This window comes from Cygnus olor, chromosome 3, assembly GCF_009769625.2.
Source record: "Cygnus olor isolate bCygOlo1 chromosome 3, bCygOlo1.pri.v2, whole genome shotgun sequence".
In the NCBI taxonomy this organism is placed as follows: Eukaryota; Metazoa; Chordata; class Aves; order Anseriformes; family Anatidae; genus Cygnus; species Cygnus olor.
Window position 1 is genome coordinate 42904768 of NC_049171.1, and position 6000 is coordinate 42910767.

The 6000-nt window shown below is 35.2% G+C and overlaps 1 long non-coding RNA gene across 1 annotated transcript in view; it reads left to right on the forward strand.

Moving 5' to 3' along the window:
- The window catches only part of LOC121068019, a 150067-nt gene extending 146772 nt beyond the window's left edge, over positions 1–3295 (forward strand). The window contains exon 4 of the long non-coding RNA XR_005818566.1: positions 1356–3295. This is a non-coding gene — a long non-coding RNA (uncharacterized LOC121068019). The remainder of the gene's footprint in view (positions 1–1355) is intronic.
- Positions 3296–6000: the final 2705 nt, after the last annotated feature.

Here is a 6000-nt window from a genome sequence, read left to right on the forward strand (position 1 = left end):
CAAAACCAGACTACATTTGCAAGATTGCATTCGGCATTCTGTGTGCATCCCTCTTTCTGTCTCAAAGAAAATGCTTCTAGGTGCAGAAGAGTGAGGGGAAAAAGAGCAACAGAACTGAAAACACTCTGCTTGGGCTTAGGCTTCTGCATTTTTATATTTACCAGAGCTTGTGATTATAAATAATAATTTTAAACCAGAGGGAAAGGATTATATTTTCAGGACAATCCAATTACAGAATGGATTGTTTATAAAATACATTTTATGCTCCATCCTGTCAAGCCTGTTTCTACCAGAGTATTAAGAATTAAAAAGTTAATTATACGGCTTAATTCTAATGAAGAATATGTTTTGTTGACTAATAACAAATATAGTGTCATTTCTACCAAAGTACCATAATTAATGTTTGCAGTTGCTACTTCCCTGACCTCGGAAGTTCCTCTGTCCCTATATATGCATGTAAGAAAAGGAGTTCAGATCCTGAATTACAATTATTACAAATAATTCCAAACTATTCCTTAACCAAGCAGAAGTCTTTATTTTTAAATTAACAACAATGTTTAGGTATATTTAACTACACGGGTTTAGTTTGTTTTTCACATTTGTCTTTTCATGAGCGCATTTTGCCAAGGAGGACTCATAGCCTGTGATTTCTCATCTGCAAAATTATGTGAAAGTCCATATGTAGAGGCCTGTTTCCTTACCCCAGTTGTTTTGTATGAAGCTTTTGTAAACAAAAAGATTTTGAGTGCTTCATTTTTAGAATAAGTTGCTGCAGGTAACAAATGGATTTTTAGAAACATCTCACAGTCAAATGCCTGATTCTGAAAACTGAACAGCGAAATACCATCTCCATTTCCAATATTTTCTTAGGGAAAAAAAAAAAAGAGAGAGAAAAAATGTCATTGCAATTAAACAAGCTACTTAATCATAGAGAAAAAACAACAACACCAGTATACACTTAAATGTATTCTTTATATTTTAAGAATACCACATAGTATTTCTTTACACCCTTTCAAATGAAAGTCTCTGTCAGAAGAAAATCACTAAACAACCCAGGAATCCTTAGGATATTCCACCATTTCTAAAAGCTGTGTGGAAATTGTATTCTAGAGTTTTTATTGCTGGGAATATTCTCAGTGCCAGCTCCTGGACTGCAGTACTGATCCGTGCAGTTCTGCAGGTTTGTCCTTTTCCAGGGGTACGGCCATTTGTTACTCTCTGCAAAGGACTCTGACATTTGAAGCTGAGCTTTGTCCCCTCTCACATTTGCTATATGTGCTGGAATTTTAAATGACTTTATTAGAAGTTATAAAACCAGTGTACAGACACACTCAACTCTGTTTCCTTCTTGTCAGGAAGAGACGATGGCACCAACAACGTGTTCCTCTGTCTGAAAGACATAATTGCTTGATGGAAGAATAGTCTGTTTGACTCCTGGGTGTGATGGAAGTGATGCTGGTAAGGAAGGAAAATATTTCCAGGAACTGAAGAATGATTATAGCATCTCTAAGGAGGACATTTGCCTGTGACTGTTAAAGTGCTGAATTGACTTTCCTGATCCTTGATAAATAAATGGAAAGAATGCTTTCTGTTACTGGAGGCTGTGCTGGAGGTTGCACCTTTTCCTGTCAGATATGGACTTTGCTACAGTGATTCAAGGCTTGTTTATCACTGGATTACTTCAGACTGTTCTGCTTGGGTTTGTCAGCTGAGAAGCATAGAGACATCAGATGTTAAAGCTTGATGAAATTTCTAAGCAACATAAAGAAGAGTGCAACCTGTTGTTTAGATGTGTCAACATACGACATTGAAATATCTTCAAGGACATGGTCATTGTCTCCAAATTGCCTAGTGGGTAAGCACCCTGGGGACTGAGCTATGGGGATATCCTGTATGATAAAGATCAGTCCTTTTAAGCAAGGACTGACTCTTTTCAGAGGAGGTTCTTAGGCCTGAACATAGGGAGGGGTTTTGCCAGCTAGTGCACATGATGGGAATGCACTATTTTTGCATAATATTTCCTCCAGTAGAGTGGCATTACTTCCTTCCATTACATTCCTCTGCAACCTGCATACTCTAAAAAATAAAATGTATTTTACCAGTATGTGTGCTGAGTTTTCAGTATGATACCTAATGCATGTCGTATTATGATGTTTTCACGGTAAATTCTTACTTATGTATTTTCATGCTACTTCAATAAAACCATCAAAACTGAAAGTCAAAGCAAAACAAAAACAAAGAGGTAAAAATATATGGAATAGGATAAACCAATTATCATCTTTATTATGAGTGTTGTTTGCTAAAAACATCAGCTTTGATTTAGCTTTATGAGGTAACTTCAGTGGAAATTTATTTTGCAAAACTACAAAAAAAAAAAAATCTGAAACTATCACTTCTGCTTTTACAATAATTTTTTAATACTCCACAGGCTGCATAAGACTACAAAGTAGTGGATTAGCATGAGGGGAAGATGGTTACTACTTGTGAGAAGGCCTTTCTTTTTGTTCCACAATATATTTATGGTGCTATATAGCTAAATAAGAGGTGTGTCCTATTTTAAGTCGCAACATGCACTTATGGATCTATGCCCTTATGGATCCTTTTGATGGAAAAATGTTTCTTTGTAAACGGCATGGCTACTGTGATGAATTGTTAGGTTTTCTATAAATACATACGTAATGAAAAGAGAATGTTAAAATTCATATAAATGTATTTGCATTGTTTTTAATATGTAATTTTAACTTTTTTACCATGCTGGAAAGAATGAGAGTTGTTAGATTCACGTTATGATTAAAGGTTAGCATTATTTCTGTTTTCTATGGTAAATAAAATCAAATAAAACAAGTTCAAGAACTCAGGAGTTGTCCACAAAACTTTTGACCATCAGGATTTCTCTCTTTGTTCCTCCTCCTGTCAGTATAATGCAGCCTGATGATTCTGGTCATTACAGCCAGTGTACCTCTGGTGAGGGTGACCATGACGACACCAAAGACTTTTGTGCTTCTGTTATTGCCTCTAGGCCTGAAATGAGGTGAGGCTGCAGGCAAGTGGGGTAAAGTCATTAGTATCTCATAAAAACTCGTTGTTAATGTACCATATGATGAAACAGAAGGAACTCTCTCTGCTGCTTATACTGACAACAAATAAAGAGCAAGGGAAAAGATTTAGATGTAAAAATATTCCCCCTTGCAGGAACAGCATGAATCAGCTGCAGGTTGTTTCACACGTTCTTGTATAGGGGTAGGCAGAGCAAGTAGGAATTTTGCAGAGGACATTTCTATATTGATTTTATAAAATAATACTGTATATGCTTGGTTTAGGCTGCAAATTTCACATTGTGAACTACTTAAGCTCTGTCTCTTTGGCAGTAGAGATTTGTAAAGCTAAAATAAACTTACATTCCATTACCCTTGATAGGTGATTTTTGTACCTGAAATCCCAGAGCTAGGAGTTGAGTAAGACTGTACTTACACATAGGTATATGAAAATGAAATCTATTTTTTTTCCTCCTAAACTCCAGATCATATCCAGATTTTATTTTTATTCCTTGATTACGAGTTCATTCAGAACAGATATGTGAGGCAAAAGGGCTTTTCATTTTCTACGGATCCCAGACTCTTTTTTCACCAAGCTCATTTCCCAACATTTCTAGATTTCACTTTCCTCTGTCTTGTCCGACTCATCTTCAAGTTTTTTTCTTATGACTGATAATGCCATCTTGCATACATGGTCTTTTCCCTTTGGCTTCCATCCTCTCCTCTCAGCCCAGCAATTCTTCATTCACACATTCCCTTTACTTCCTATTTTAATTAATACACTTCTCTTTTCCTGGCCTTTTTAAAATTTGTTCTTCCTCCAGCCATGCCACAACTGGGCAAATAATGTTCTCCTCACCTGGAGGACTGGATCTTCACTAATGATGCAAAAGTTCCACCATGTATATTCAAAATTTGGAAATAAAACTGTCACTGATTGTTTTTCTAGGAAGACTATCTTTAAATTAGGAGGTTTTCATTACTGTTCTTTATAATATAAAATGATTCAGCTTCAAGTTACTCAGTATCTGAATATGAGTTAGACAAAATACTTGTCAGCATTTTGATGGATTATGAAGCCTCACCTTATATATCTTAATTGTTAGAATTTTCTTTGGATTTGTATGAACTGTCAAGCTTTATAATTTGTGAGTATGTATTTCAGTATAAAATTCTTGTGTGCCTCAACCTATTTTATTGCTCTTCATGATGCTACGTTAATGTCAAGCATCATGACACAAGTTGAATATATTCATTCAAATGAAAACTACCCTTCACACAATCCTTATTTCAACCTCTTTTTAGCATATTTTTGGAAGCTTTAAAGAGGCAGATGATGTTCCAAGTTCCAATTAGAAGTAAACAACATATTAGCAGAGTATTTTGGTCAAATAAGAAAATAAAATCCTTTTTTTCAGAAAGATTCATAAAATACACACTGGAGTGTTGATCGTTAGAAGGAGTGGTAGTCTGTAAGCATTAACAGACAATAAATGGCACAGAAACATAATTTCTTATAAACTGTCAGAGTTTTTATAAACTGTAATCTTGACTGCAAGGCTTGAATAGTAATGAAATAATGACCATAAGAATCTCAATATCAAAAATATCTGAAAAAAACAATTTGTAAGGTTTCATCTAGCAGCCAACTCCATCTAGCAGCCAATAGGGAGTCAAAGGACATTCTAAGATAAGTTTATTAAACTCCATTGCATTTGAAAAGACTTAGATCGACTTTCCTGCTATCAGAGGCTGCCTCAGTCTCTTCCCCTATGGATACAAATTATGTTTGTTTTCAAAATTGCTGAAGACAGAAATATAGTCTGTGAGTTTGAGTGAACTTTCCTCACCTAATTTCAAATCTGCTTGAACTTAGTGACTTCATATATTTGATTTAAGCTTCTTTGAGTTTGCATTCAATAAAGGAGAAGAATATAGGTGAAGGGAGAAGAGACAGAAAATCTAATACAGAAATATCTAGAAAAAAATGTTTGACATGTATGCCATGTATGAATTACTTGTTTCTCTTTCAGTACCATCTGTGTTTTGTAGCACAGAAGCTTTCCTTGCCCCCTCCAAAAAATCAAGTTGGTGTTTTTGTTTTTAATTTAATCATGCACAAAGAAAAACAGAGAGGTTAGAAATAAATTTGTAATATTCATATAAACAACGTCTCCAGTACCTTAAATCTGAGGCATGATGAATGTCCATGAGACAGAGAAGACAACTCAGTGATAAAGATATCCATGACAATAATGTTCAGTATCTATGACACAAAGGAAATTCAGCAAGTGTTTTTACTTCATCAGCTGCAGACTTAGCGGACAAATAGGTATTATGATTTATTTGTGTCCATCTTTGGACAGAACATATTATTCCAAAAGCAAATCATGCTACAATGGAAGACGTGAAATGGAGTGATCTATGTTGCTCTCTTATTGTTTACTAGAAACTCTGCCCATCCCTGATTTTAATCACATCCACTTAGTGGTCAAGATAATTCACCTTGCTGGCCAGATAATCTAGTTCAGTGTCCACTGTTGTTATTAGAGACTGGAGGTCAAATCTTTTATCTGTTTTCTCAAACTCAGTTGGACACAGTTTCTTGCTAAGAGTCTTTGGAAGAAGGCAATAAATCTTACTGTAAATACCCCAGGGGTCAGTAACATGCCTTCCTACAGGCATATCATCAGAATTTTTCCAGGTTCTGTGAACTTAAATAAAACTTTTGAAAATTCTGCTGGTTTATTTTTATATTTTTTGTGCCTATGGTACAAGTATCTCCACAGCTTCAGAACTGAATTGTGAGCTGTCAATACAATGTCTTCCAAAACAAGAACAAAAATTTGTTTTCTTTTTGATTTCTATAAGCCAGAATATAATCAACTCCCACTATCAACGTTATGCCTACCTGTGGGTACAGGTAGTCTTTTGCAGCATACTCAGCTTACTTTGCTTGTTTTTT